Below are 13,208 nucleotides of genomic sequence, written 5' to 3' on the forward strand. Positions count from 1 at the left end.
CGGAATCAAATACACAATACACGGAATCAAATACACAATACCCAGAAACAAATACACAATACACGGAAACAAATATATAATACACGGAAAGAAATACACAATACACGGAAACAAATATACAATATACGGAAAGAAATACACAATACCCAGAAACAAATACAAAATAGTGTATTTGTAGTGTATGTTGTCAATTATTGTTTTGAAGCCTTTGTATTTTGGACATCCTTTGTAATTTGCGGTGTGTTGCTGTTTACAATTACAGCAAAACGGGTTTTCATGTTCTTTTGGGCAAGCTGAACTATGGTGGTTTCTACCACAGCCCACATATCATGATCGTAGCGTTGGCAATTAAAACATTGAGTCACTACTACGGCCAGTGTTTTAGACTCTTCTACCTGAAATCTCCGATACCAGAAAATAATACCATTACATATTAGCCTCTGGATATCCTGTGTTTCGGGTGCGTGAAGTTGAATCATGTTAGTTACTTTTTGTGTCTTGTTTGAAATTATTCGTTCCACTTTTGTGTAAGAAATGTTGTTTTGTGTGAACTCTTTCTGTATCTGTTCAATTTCGATACTGTGGTTAATTCCTTTCATAACAAACGCTTTGACATTGGGCTTTGTTCCTGATAAGTGTATTGAGATATTTCCTAGCTTAAAGGCGTCCTGAGGCCATTCTTTGAGAAGGCTGTTTAGGTCAGCCGCCTCTGTTACTTTTGACCAAGACACCGCCCTTAGCTAAACGTTTAATTGCTGCTATTTTAATGCTAGGTTTGCAGCGCTTGATTTCAGCTGCCAGGTGCGGCATTTTGTTTGTAACTGAGATGATGACTGAGTATTTGGGTGGTTGTATATTATATCTGATATCTTGTGTCTGTATGTTTGAAGGTTCTTGTTATGTAACTAGAGTGAAACCGTCTGTTTCTCTGTGTGTGCATGTGTGTTGCAGTATCCAGGATGATACTGTTACCTGTCTCAATATTTATAGGTTTTAGTCATTCATCTATTGTTTGCTTGTTGTCATGTTGGTCGTCTGTATTGGCACCGATTATCTCGATGGACTTTCTTCATTGTGTATTTTACTTGTTTCTGGTGAACTATTAGAGCTATTAGTTTTGGATGTCACTCTAATTATTTTTATTTTTTCACTTACACAGTTTTGATACTTTTCAGCAAGAAGGACTCGGGAATTTAGATGAAGATTAATCTTATTCTATTTAGAAAATCACCCACACCAGACTTACTCAATTTTTTGTTGGAAGAGGTCATATGCTAGGACGCTGGAGTGTTGTTACGTAGTGTCTCTATAGATGTTCAGGTATTCTTGTCTTTTGAAGAAGATTTGAGAAATTTCTTTTGTTTGACTGTTTTGTTCGCCGAGTTTTTTAGAATAGGTTTGACGTTTTTGTCTTCGCTGCCCTAGGCTGGTCAGGAATGTACCACTAGTCGGTTTGTTGGACAATCCAGCTCGCCAACGACGAGAGGTAAGTGTTGATCAGTAAGCCTACTCACAATGTGTAACTGCTTGTAGTCTGATGGTTTTGTGGAGCGATATTCAGGTACGTCTTGTCTCTTACGAGGTACGAGCGCGAATCCCAAACCAGGCTGTATTTGAATATCTGTATGGATAGGTATTTGGTCGTTTTGCGCGACCTGCGAGGGTCAGGTTCTATTCAGACCTCTTCCTCCCTTCTTTACTATTTTACATCAAACTGCACCAAGCGAATGTCTGTCTGGATAGGTATTTGGTCGTTGTGCGCAACCTGAGAGGGCCAGGTTCTATACAGACGTCTTTCTCTCAGTGTGTCTTTAATGACAAATATTTCACACCCGACACCTAAGTTTATGACATTCATTCTATTATATTATATATTTAGTGTTTGGATTTGCATTTCTTTCTCTTTCTTTTTATTGATGGATTTAGGTGATAGCTAAGGTGGATTTAGGTAATAACTAAGGAAGAATTTGTGCTAGAAATGTTGTTAATTGTTTTTGAGCTGTTTAATTTGAAGATAGAATTAGGAAAATTTTAAAAACAACCATGTCTTTATATCCCATCAATAATTTCATGATCTTAGATTTCCCCCAAATGAGTGTGGAGCTTACTTTGCACTAAGATATCAAATCAGTCCAACAATAGTTGCGTGACACATGTTCACTTACTGACAGAGATACATAGTTCAAAGCCTGTTTGCTGATTACTGTTGCGAAGTCAGAGGATTTGATGACGAGGAACCCACTTTTAGATAATCAAGTTTGGAGACGACTTGAATGGGTAATGATCAAGTGATTATGACACAAGCTTGTCGAAACGTTGTACATTTGTTAATGGTAATAATGTTTCTTTCATTATACATTCAAGCCGTCTCTAAACTTTATGAAGTCAGAGTATTTCCCATTTTACGAGTCACGTTTTCTATAAATCACTTTAGTGAATCTGAAATAAACACAATGGTACTTGTCGTCAATAAAAACGTGGAATTAGGAAAGCTATGGGGACTTTTCCAGGAGCTCCTGATAAAAATCATTGATTTTTCAGGATTTCTACAAGTGAAAATTTTGATTAGGAAATTTCAAGGCTTTCCAAGATTTTCATGACCTGTGTGAACCCTGCATCCATATCATGCTCAATAGTAGCAGTAGTATGAATCCAGTCATGGCTTCCAGGACTGAAATATCGCATGACAAGCGTGCAGGAATCCAAGAATTAGTTGGGCAAGAATACATGAGGACAAAAAACCCATGTTTCAGTAATAGCTGTATGCACGACTCTGAAGAGGGTATGTGAAATTGGACTGTTGAAAATAGAAGTACCTGAGATAGGAAAAACAGCACTTTCCAAGAAAGAAATAGGTCGAGTCCAGATGTTACCAACGCCCTTACTGTAAAGATAGGAGTGGATGTTCCTCCGAGAACAGCAAAATACACATTAGTGCAAAATGATTTCACTGCTGAGAAAAAGTAATAAAACCAAAAGGTTAAAATGGGTACCAGGCCACAAAGGATGGAGTAAGATAAGGTGGAGACGCGTGTTCTTCACATGTTCATTCGAGTTCGAATTGTTTGTTTTTTATAGAGCAACCTACGCAATAGGCTATTTGTGGCTAATTCCACCACGGGGAATCGAACCCTGGATTTTAGCATCATAAGTTAATAAAGGTACCCCCTTGGAAACAGTTCGAATTGTCTGGCAAGAATTAGCGATAATACGTTCAACGGGGGTAAGAAAAACGATATCATGATCACTGCACAACATCCAGCGCCGGATTAGAGAGGTTTGGGTCAAATGGGTGCAATTGCCCCAGGTTCCCCCGGATTAAAGAGACAAAAATTATCAAAACTGGATGTATCTTTGAAAAATTTATGTTTGCAATTGTGTCACTACGACAACAGCGGTTTTAGTCCTTTTATATAACCTTTTACTTTGTAATGTTTCATTAACATGTTTTTACACCTTGTTCGTTCATAGATAGTTGCTTCTCTTTTTAACAACAACAAAATAAAATTCGTTGGCATTACTTTATACTTATTATAAATATTATGATTAGTATCGTGTATATCCATCCATCGCTTATGTTTGTGTATTGCTCAAATAAAAAGTATTGAACCCTGTTTGACTTATTTATGAAGTTCAGTTCTGAGGGCTCCCATACAAAATCTGACCCTGGCTCCCAAGTCCTTACTCCGACCTTGACAACATCTACAGTGATGTATCTAGGGCGATCAGTGCAGATATGGGGCTGCATCTCAAATAAAAATGTCGGTGATCTACGCAAACTATATAGCACCATGACAAGCATAGCCACATTTTGAGCTAGTATTCCATTCTTTCGGGAACGTAAATCATACTCTTCCAGCAAAGCAATGATCCGAAACACACAACAAATGTGGTGAAACGACATCCCGATAGTAAACAGATCGATGGGAAACTCACAACCATGGCTTGACCTGCACAGAATCCCCATATAAGTTATTTTGTAATAGCTGAAAAGGTCAAAATCGACCAAACAACTTGATTTTGTTGTCGGAAGTAAAACAGGGAATTTGGAACAATATTTTACAATCGCACATTGAGAGACTGTATAGCAACATGAAAATAAGGTGTAGTATTTTGTGTTATCGTTTACACTAGTCAACTGTGTAACTCATACACTTTTTCTTTTTTTTTGTAGTTCCTGTGATATTTTGTAGCATTAATAAATTGTAGTGTGTGTTTCCGTAACTATATATTTTTGGTATACTAAGTACTCTCAGAAGATGGCGCATTGTTAGCCGTTTTTTAAAACTTGTAAGGCGTTGCCTTTGTAGTATTCGTTATAGTATAGCAGACATGTTAAAAACCAACAAGCAAGTAGTAACCATGGTTCGGAGGTACTGTGAATACAACTACGGAACACTAGTCGCCCAGCCCTTGCAACCATGAGGAGGCTGACACATGAATGATCCTGCATCTGGCAGATGCAGTCAATGAGGGTTCCCAGAAGATTTTTCTGTGTACAGTGGACACAGACGTGGTCGTCTTGGCTGTATCAATAACAGCCAAGATCGACATCCAGAAGCTGTGGGTGGCAGTTGGGACAGGTTAGCACTTTAAATATATACCCGCTCACGAGATTGCAGCATCTCTCTGTCCCGACAAGGCTCTGCCATTATTCATTCCTTACACTAGGTGTGACACTGTGTCGTCGTTCGGTACAAAGGGAAAGAAGACAGCCTGGGACACACCTAGAAGGCATGTGAGGACTTTCCTTACTCTGTCCTCAGGACCAGAACAAATTACCGATGAAGACGTAGCTGTGCTGGAACAATTCACTATTCTGCTCTATGACCGCGCCACCAGTATGGTGAACATAGACGAGACTCTAAAACAACTGTTTGTGAAGAAAAGAACGAGCCATTGATGCTGTTCCTCTGACCAGAGCAGCCCTGGTGCAACATATCAAGAGAGTTGTATACCAATGTGGGCGCTGTTGGGGTAATACATTCAAAGCAGCTCTTGACATGCCATCCCAGTGGGACTGGGGATGGTTTAAACCCCACAACTGGAACTCTGTGTGGACCACCCTGCCCAAGGTCAACACTTCATCGAGAGATCTGCTTCGCTGTGGCTGCAAGAAAGGATGTACAGAACAATGCAAGTGCAAAAAAGTAGTCTTGAAAAACACTGCATTGTGCCAGAGTGGTGGACAAAATTGTAACATGTAGTGCCTATAGTTTGGTTAATAATTACTACACTTACCTGTTGTATTTCTATACTTAGCTAATGATTACTATACTTACCTCTTGTTTCGCCATCTTTTGTTAATAATAATTACTTATACACTTACATTTTGTACCACTATGCTTTGTTAATAATTTCTATACTTACCTCTTGTATCACCCTGATAAATGGCCACTTCGAAGTTCATTTAATTACAACATAATGCAAATCTCCTTATGGCCGACAGGGCTGCTGACTTATTAAATTTTCGAACTAAAAAACAAGCGAAATTATAAAACAAAATTAACATTACAACAAACAGTGACACTTACAAACAGGAATAACATTGACACAACACTTTCGCCATCTGTTGAACAAATTTTCACTACACCAGATACTTAAAATGGCTGAAAACATTATTTGGGCCATGGTCTGCAACTATGCCAAGTTTCATGCTTGTACGTCAAAACCCACAATTGCTTCTAATATCGGTTCAAACCTGCCTGACTATTAACGTTAATTAGCCAAATATTTGGTTAGTGTTTGTACTTGTAAAAATTCTAAAAACAAACATTTTTCTTTTAAAGAAGGTTATGCATAATATGTAAATTATAATTTTTAGCAAGTTGAGTTAATAATAATTTCGTACAGGAATTATAACCGAAATTAAAAATTTTATTTCATCTTTTATAACTATTAACCGTAAGCATAAAGTAATATCAAATTTATTAAAAATGTATCTTGTATGTTATTTTTTATTGATATGTGTTTATTACAGCTACAAGAACGTGACGCATGATTTTCATTTTGCAAGATTTTTATTATATTTTGACTTTACCGACTCTATGGCTCAAGTATAATACAAATGGATAAATAATTAAAGCTAATAAGATTTTCAGCAGGCTAGTTTTAACTGCTTGTTTATGGAGCCGTAAGAAAACGTCAAATTGTTTCATTTTATTTTATAATACGTGATTTAATAACAAGTGGTTAGGCGCCATTTTTATAGTAAGTGAATGTTATAAGAAAAAGTACACGAGATTAATAACAAACCAAATGACAATTAATTCTGTCACATTGCTAAAGCCTGCGTTGAACATGTTATAAAGCCAAATTAGTAATTTAGAAGAACTCAAAAAATAGCAAAAAGTATACGTGATTATTTTGCTCCATGTTCTAAAAAATAGTCACATTAAAAAAGTTTATAAACAACATGTATGCTCTCACGATTTCCAATAGAATATATATATATTTATCATTAAGCAATGCCCTTTGTTGAATTGCACGCAAAGCTACTCGAGGGCTATCTTCGACAGCTGTCCCTTATTTAGAAGTGATAGACTAGAAGAATGCAACCGGTCAACACTATCCACCAGCAACTCTTTACCGACGAATAGCAGGATTGAATGTCGTATTGTAACGTCCCTCAAGGCTGAAAAAGTGAGCATGTTTAGAGACGGGTTTCGATCCCGCAGATTGCAAATCGATCGCCGTAACCATCAGGCCCCAAGCAAGGAAAATATCTCCATCTGTAACAGCGACGCTTAAGAAGTACAACAAAATTATGAAGTCTTCCGAAAAATGAAATGCGGCAACTACTTGCTGACTCCATTAAAGTTAATTGTACAATGGAAAAGGATAATTAATTAAAACTTTATAAAGGTAGACTCTAAGAGGGATAAAAGAGGGTAAAGAACTACAAGAAAAAAAGTCTTACTTCGGCTTCATTAAAATGTATGGAAATAAAAATATTGAAAGAATTTTACGTCTGGTAGTAAGACTCTATATAAATATAATAATACTGTTTGTTGTATGTCCATGTAACTGTTTCGCAGGATGTTGATGAATCTCCACCAAAAGTGGTATGGAGGTTTATTAGGTCCATGAGGGGGTACGTAAAAATTTTCAGTATTGCATTTTGCGGTTTTTATGGGCATTTTTTACCACTACTTCGCCCTCTGTAGAGGGATCTTCATCAAATTTGGTATGAAGATTCATTGGGTCCATGGAGATATATATATATACAAATTTCTGTTTTCTTTTCTTACAATTACATATAAGGGAAGCAACTTTCATGTCCTAAGATAACCCTTCATTAATCACGAATTTACCTAACTAGAACTTTAATAAATTAATTATCAGATTCATTCACAGATGGCAAATAAGTCTATCAATCAAAACGACTAAAAGTTCGTGATCATGACATCACAACAGATTACGCGATAAGCTTTCACAATGGGTAAACGTTGTTTCTCACCGTTTGTGGTGCGATTTAAACCCAGAACATCAACGTAATGACTTCATCGAGGTATACAAATACAGAAATAATTTTATGTCCCATGGTAACAAATAGAGGCGGCCGAGAAATCGCAAATACCCGTATCCTGACGGATACTTTTATTTTATGAAATTGGTTTTTCAATTCATTCACAGATGGAAACCAATTCTTCTAATCCGAACAAGATTAAGACGGGTACAATTGTTTTTTTCGTAGATAATTCCAATTTATGTTGACCTTGAAGATGTTTTCAAAATTTATGAGAAAGCCTCTTGACATTGGTCCATGCGTATCATAGCTTGAAATAAGAATCAACTCGAAATTACATTTGCTCATCCATTTTATTACTAAGTTAAATAGAAACAATCCAAGATGCAACGATTAAACCTTCAACTTAAAATTAGTCTTATAGCCAACAATAAAGGTGTGATAGATATTCTATTGTTAGAGACAGCTTTAAGCTTACAGGTAATAGTTTTATTACATTGATTTTAAGGTTTTAGAATGAATGTTAATTGCTTCGATTCCGGATGTTATCATAGTTACAAAGGTATGAAATCAACAAATAAATGTCAAGTTAAAGATGTAACAGATTAACGACGAACTACATGTTCTGAAAAGAATGAGCTGGTATAGATAATCTAGCAAACACTTCTAAAGTGTCACCATATTTTCCAGCAGATCCAGAGTGTGTGGCAGGTGAAATAATTTTGTAATCTATCCTTTAAACTGATTTCAGGTCTGTTCCGAGCATGTGGGATAAGAATTATCGTCCATCAACACGAAATCAAATTCGGTGGAATAACATTTAGGACACCATTCCTACTGATGTACAACACCAGAGAGCCACTCCTAAACCTGTGCAGTTATGTAGAGAAATGCATTAGTAAAGACTGAAAGTTTGTGATCATGATAACACACCGTGTTTGTCGATGACATCACAAGTAGAGTAAGTCATATCATATAGCAAGGTGATGCTTTTAGAAAGCTAAATGTTGTTTCTCACCATCTGTGTGAGATTTGAGTTCCAGTGGCTAGATGAAATTGTCAATGGCGTCTCAGAACATCAACAAAGTAACTGCATGGAGACATTACCACGATACTGGTCCTATCGTAGAACTGTGGCCTACCGTTTCTTGATCATTCATCACATTTTTTTTTATTATCTGGTATTTTATTCCCAATATAGAAATTACATTTAATGACACTCCAAAGTCAGTGCCTAAGTCTTTGGGTATCTTACCTTATATAATACGCAACAAAATTAAAAAAAGCATTATAGTGTAGTGCACATAGTGTTTGATGTATTACATTAACATCATGTAAAAACATTAGTTTAATTGGAAATTAAGAGACCACTGTGATTTTGAAAAAGTATAGAAAGTGAACTCAGTTTTGTGCACAAAAACTCAACTATTCATATAAAATGAGACTGTATTTATATTTTTGTTTCTGATAAAGATCTCTTGTGAACTTCACCTTCCAATAATAGTCAACTGAATAGCATCTTTCCACTAAAGAATTAAAAAAAATTATATTAGTCTGTTTACATAAAATACTGTTGTTACCAGATTCAACAATTATTACTAAAGCAACGCTATGTACGTCTAAGAGTTTATTTTAGTAAGACAGACATGGGATGGATGAATATATAGCTTTCCCCAACCTCGCACACTAGCCAAAGGCATACTGAGCTAGCACAACATTATTTTTAAACTATAAGATCTAGACCTGTAGTTTATGACGCATTGAAATCATTGCAATAGAACTATAATCTAAGTTTTAGAATAAATGTTCATTTTGAAGACCTTGATTCTAGAGATATTCATAAGGAAAAAGTGCGAAAAAACAACAACTAAATGTTAAGTGATAGACTGTATATTAATGTCATAGATCGTAGTTTTCAAACTTTACCAAATATCTTTTAAGTTGTCTTTTGTCTGAGAATGTTTTGATGTACGAGATGTGTTTAGAAAGAAACAGGATTTCCTCAGTCCAACTTTATAAGAACATAAACATCAAATTTACACTAACAAAATCAAGAATGAAGGAAATCAGATACCACTTCAGACTACATGAAGTCTTTAAGTACAAAGCACTTTCGCTGCTGTTCTATGAACTTCATTGCATCAGTTCCATAAAATGCAAGTATGGTGTTACAAATCCAACTCATTCGTTTGGAGGATAACAGTTGTTCAGCAGTTTTGTTCACACAGTGTCCAGCAGAGAACCAAAAATGGACAGTCATACATGATGCTGGCTCATAAATATGTGCAGGATGGGAAGGACTATTAATCCAATCTTCAAAACTATTCATTACACAATGAACACCATAGAAACTGGTGGCATTTTTTTCAGCAGTAGGTGGATAATGACTGAAAGGTGCGACTATTCATCACTCTCCATTGATTATGCTGTGTATGCAGGCCTCCCAGCAGGATTTTATAAAATATGATAATATTTTAACATTTTACGTGCCTAGTTGCTTTTGAGTCTCCCTTAAAATATAATCCTTAAAACATAAACACAAGTTTTACTTCCTTCATAAAGCATGCTTTGATATTTCTCCTTTTACCTCAAGATACTATATTGTATGTATTTTCAGTAACATGCAAAGGTACTAGGGAACGGAATAATATACTGGAACGTTGTAAAGAGACTTAAAATGCATAATCCTCTCTCTAAAGAGACTAGGGATATCAAATTTACTGAAATATCAAGGGAAATCATAAAAGATCAGGGAAAATTTGAGCATTATTTGTAATACTAACAAGTCCTACATGTATGCAAGTTTACAATATATATTTTACACTGTAAGTAATGTTTTCAGTATCGTGCTATTTCTCTCCAAATATAAACATATGAAAAGAAAAAAAGAAATTTATCAATCACATCTATCATGAACATATTTATTATTTATAACTTGTTTAAAATTCTCTTATAACAGTGTTGATAGTAACATTTCTTTTATTGGTTCTGTGTCTACACAGACAAACACATTATCTACAGATCAGAACCAGAAGACAGATTATAAAACTTGGTTGAACAATACAGAAAACAAATATCCTTTAGAATTCATAGCTGAAGAGCAGTTTATTACATTAATTCTTAATAAAAACTTTTAGTTTAAAAAAGAATTAACATTTCACATTTAAATACTGAATAATTTCCAAATTAAACACATTTTAAAATATTATTCAATGAACAATATAGTTAGCAATCAAAGCCTTTACTTTTACGAATGTTTGTTTTGAAATGACTAAAAAATGTAACTTTCATTAGTCTTAAATCTATATAAAAACAATTCAAATACAGAAGGTAGACTGACAACATTTCTACTGAAGAAATTCAAAATAAATTATGCATATCTGTTAATGATTAGTTAAAAAATTACACCCACACTAAAACAATGCACTCTACTATTATCCCCAAGTTACTTAACATTTCATACAAAAGGAAAATTAAATGGTTGTTCAAAACACTTTGTACATCAGTACAGCACTATATATAAAACTGCTTTTAATAAGAAACATGTACACAAATCAATGTGAGAACAATACAGTTTCTGATTTATTTATTATGTTTTAAAGCTACGAATATATACTGTTTATTAATAATTCTGGGTTTTTACTCTAATATAGTTCCATACGGGTATCAGCAAGTTTTGGCAGCTACAATATATTTATTTTGATCGTTAAATTTGACAGCAAGTAACAATAATCATTAAATTTTGACAACTATACATTCTTATTGTCAAATGTCTTAGAATTTTTTAATTTGTTACATTTAAAAAAAAAAAACTGTTTTAACACTTTCTAAAATGTTATCCAATAATTTTTTTCTTCTAAACATATTTCTAAAATACAGCATTCACCTATTAAATGACTGATAAAACAAACAAACAAACAAACAGTTTATACGAAAAACATGTGAGAACAACATTACTGGAATCAGAAGTTCTTCACAAGTCTCTTCAGTCGTGTTTTTCTTTTCATACATAACAGTTAACACTAGAAAAACACAACTATAATATTTCATAAATGGTCAAAGTGAGAGAATGTTACAACATTATATCCTCTAAAATCTATGAATCAAACAATACTATACATTTCTGCTACTTTAAACATTGAATTTTAAAATTATTACATTTCTCAGCATTTTTCATACATCTATGAGCTTTAAATATTATAATTTCTATTAAGTTTAATAGTTGTTTTATGATTTTGTTATTTTATTCTATGAAAAAATGCATTATATTCTATCTTTCCTGATCGTACGTTCTTCAGATAGTCTACCATGCAGTAAATATTTTTTAAGCACAGCTAAAGAATGGTAACTGCATTATTCAACTACAGAGAAAAAATTTTAGGCACAAATGAGATCAAGAACAAAATTAATTCAAAACATTTCCAATATTTTATGGCTTAAATCCAAAATACAGCAAGAGTGCAATAAAAAGCTTAGTAGAAATGTCAATTTTTTTTTACACGAATATAAATTAATCATCTAAGGTAGGCAGTAAAATGACAAATTTCTGGTGTTTTAACAGTTGGCTTTTTAAATGTATACTTGAATATCCCTTGGAAGTATTTTTAATACTGTAAAGAGTCACCTGTGTAAACAGCAACTAATTTATTAAAATTACATACAAGGTCATTCACAGTACTATTTTTAATTCTTAACTATAAGAATAAAATTATTAAACTATACAGCATATATCCACACACACACACCCCTTTAGTATTCAGGTTTAGTCTCTGTAACAAAGAAAAACAGACAGTCACTGAAAAACAGAAGCAATCCATTCATGAATTATCACCAATTCACAACATTCTTGTGGTAGCTTTCCTGCAGAGAATTGAAAGAAAACTTCTACATTCTAAAATCATTTGAGGAAGAAATCTTGAGATGATTTTCCTGGTCTCTCACAATTCACCAGTCTCTCAAAGTCCACAGTCAATACTCTGAATGGGATCACTAGTCTAATAAGAAGTTTTGTCTTTTACACAAATGCTGCAATATTAAGACTGATGCTGTGAGAGATTGAACTTCGAGGTTCTTTCAGGACTCATGCTCAGTGATTTTTGTGACCTGAAAAAATAAAGTTTACAATGATTTCTTTTTTTTTACTATGTATTTTTCTTTGCTGGTTGGACCTCCGACTATGTTATTTAAAACCATCTTAAAAATTACCTGTTTCAACTTAGATAAATTACCAAACTAATAATGTATATACATCATTCACAAGTATCACATTGTTTTTTGGCAACAATATCCAAATCATATATATATATTTTTTTAATTGGATTGTGTTGACATGGTAATTACCATCAAATTAAGGTTTACATATTGACTTTATTAAAAACTGATTCCACAATTTGTGTGTGTTGAAACAGATGATGATGATCTTTTCATCTCAAAACCTGTTTCATAAAATGATAGAAATAAATTTGAATTGTCCCAAAAAAGATAAATGTATGAATTATAATGTGATGGATTTTCAAACATTTTATTCAAAAACTGAACAATTATTATTTCAAATTATGCAAAACTTATTCCATTAAAATATTTTATGTATGCAAGTTCACTTGATATGAAATATACACCTGGAAAAAAGTTAAGCACCCCGTGTTTTTTTCAAGTGATTCAGATTCGACGTTCTTGTGACTGATTATAAATTACCATTCAATTTAAACGTGTTTATCAAATGAAATTATGCATTATTGGG

General features: G+C 33.9%; 1 protein-coding gene across 2 annotated transcripts in view; it reads right to left on the reverse strand.

The window, feature by feature from the left end:
• Window positions 1-10,373: 10,373 nt before the first annotated feature.
• The window catches only part of LOC106457752 (CDC42 small effector protein 2-like), a 91,955-nt gene continuing 89,120 nt past the window's right edge, over window positions 10,374-13,208 (reverse strand). The window contains exon 6 of one of the 2 annotated variants that reach the window (XR_002610245.1): window positions 10,374-12,571. The gene's annotated coding sequence lies outside the window, so the exon portion shown is untranslated. The remainder of the gene's footprint in view (window positions 12,572-13,208) is intronic. The other variant, XM_013917198.2, reaches the window with a different exon arrangement.

Source organism: Limulus polyphemus, unplaced genomic scaffold (assembly GCF_000517525.1).
Source record: "Limulus polyphemus unplaced genomic scaffold, Limulus_polyphemus-2.1.2 Scaffold369, whole genome shotgun sequence".
NCBI lineage: Eukaryota > Metazoa > Arthropoda > Merostomata > Xiphosura > Limulidae > Limulus > Limulus polyphemus.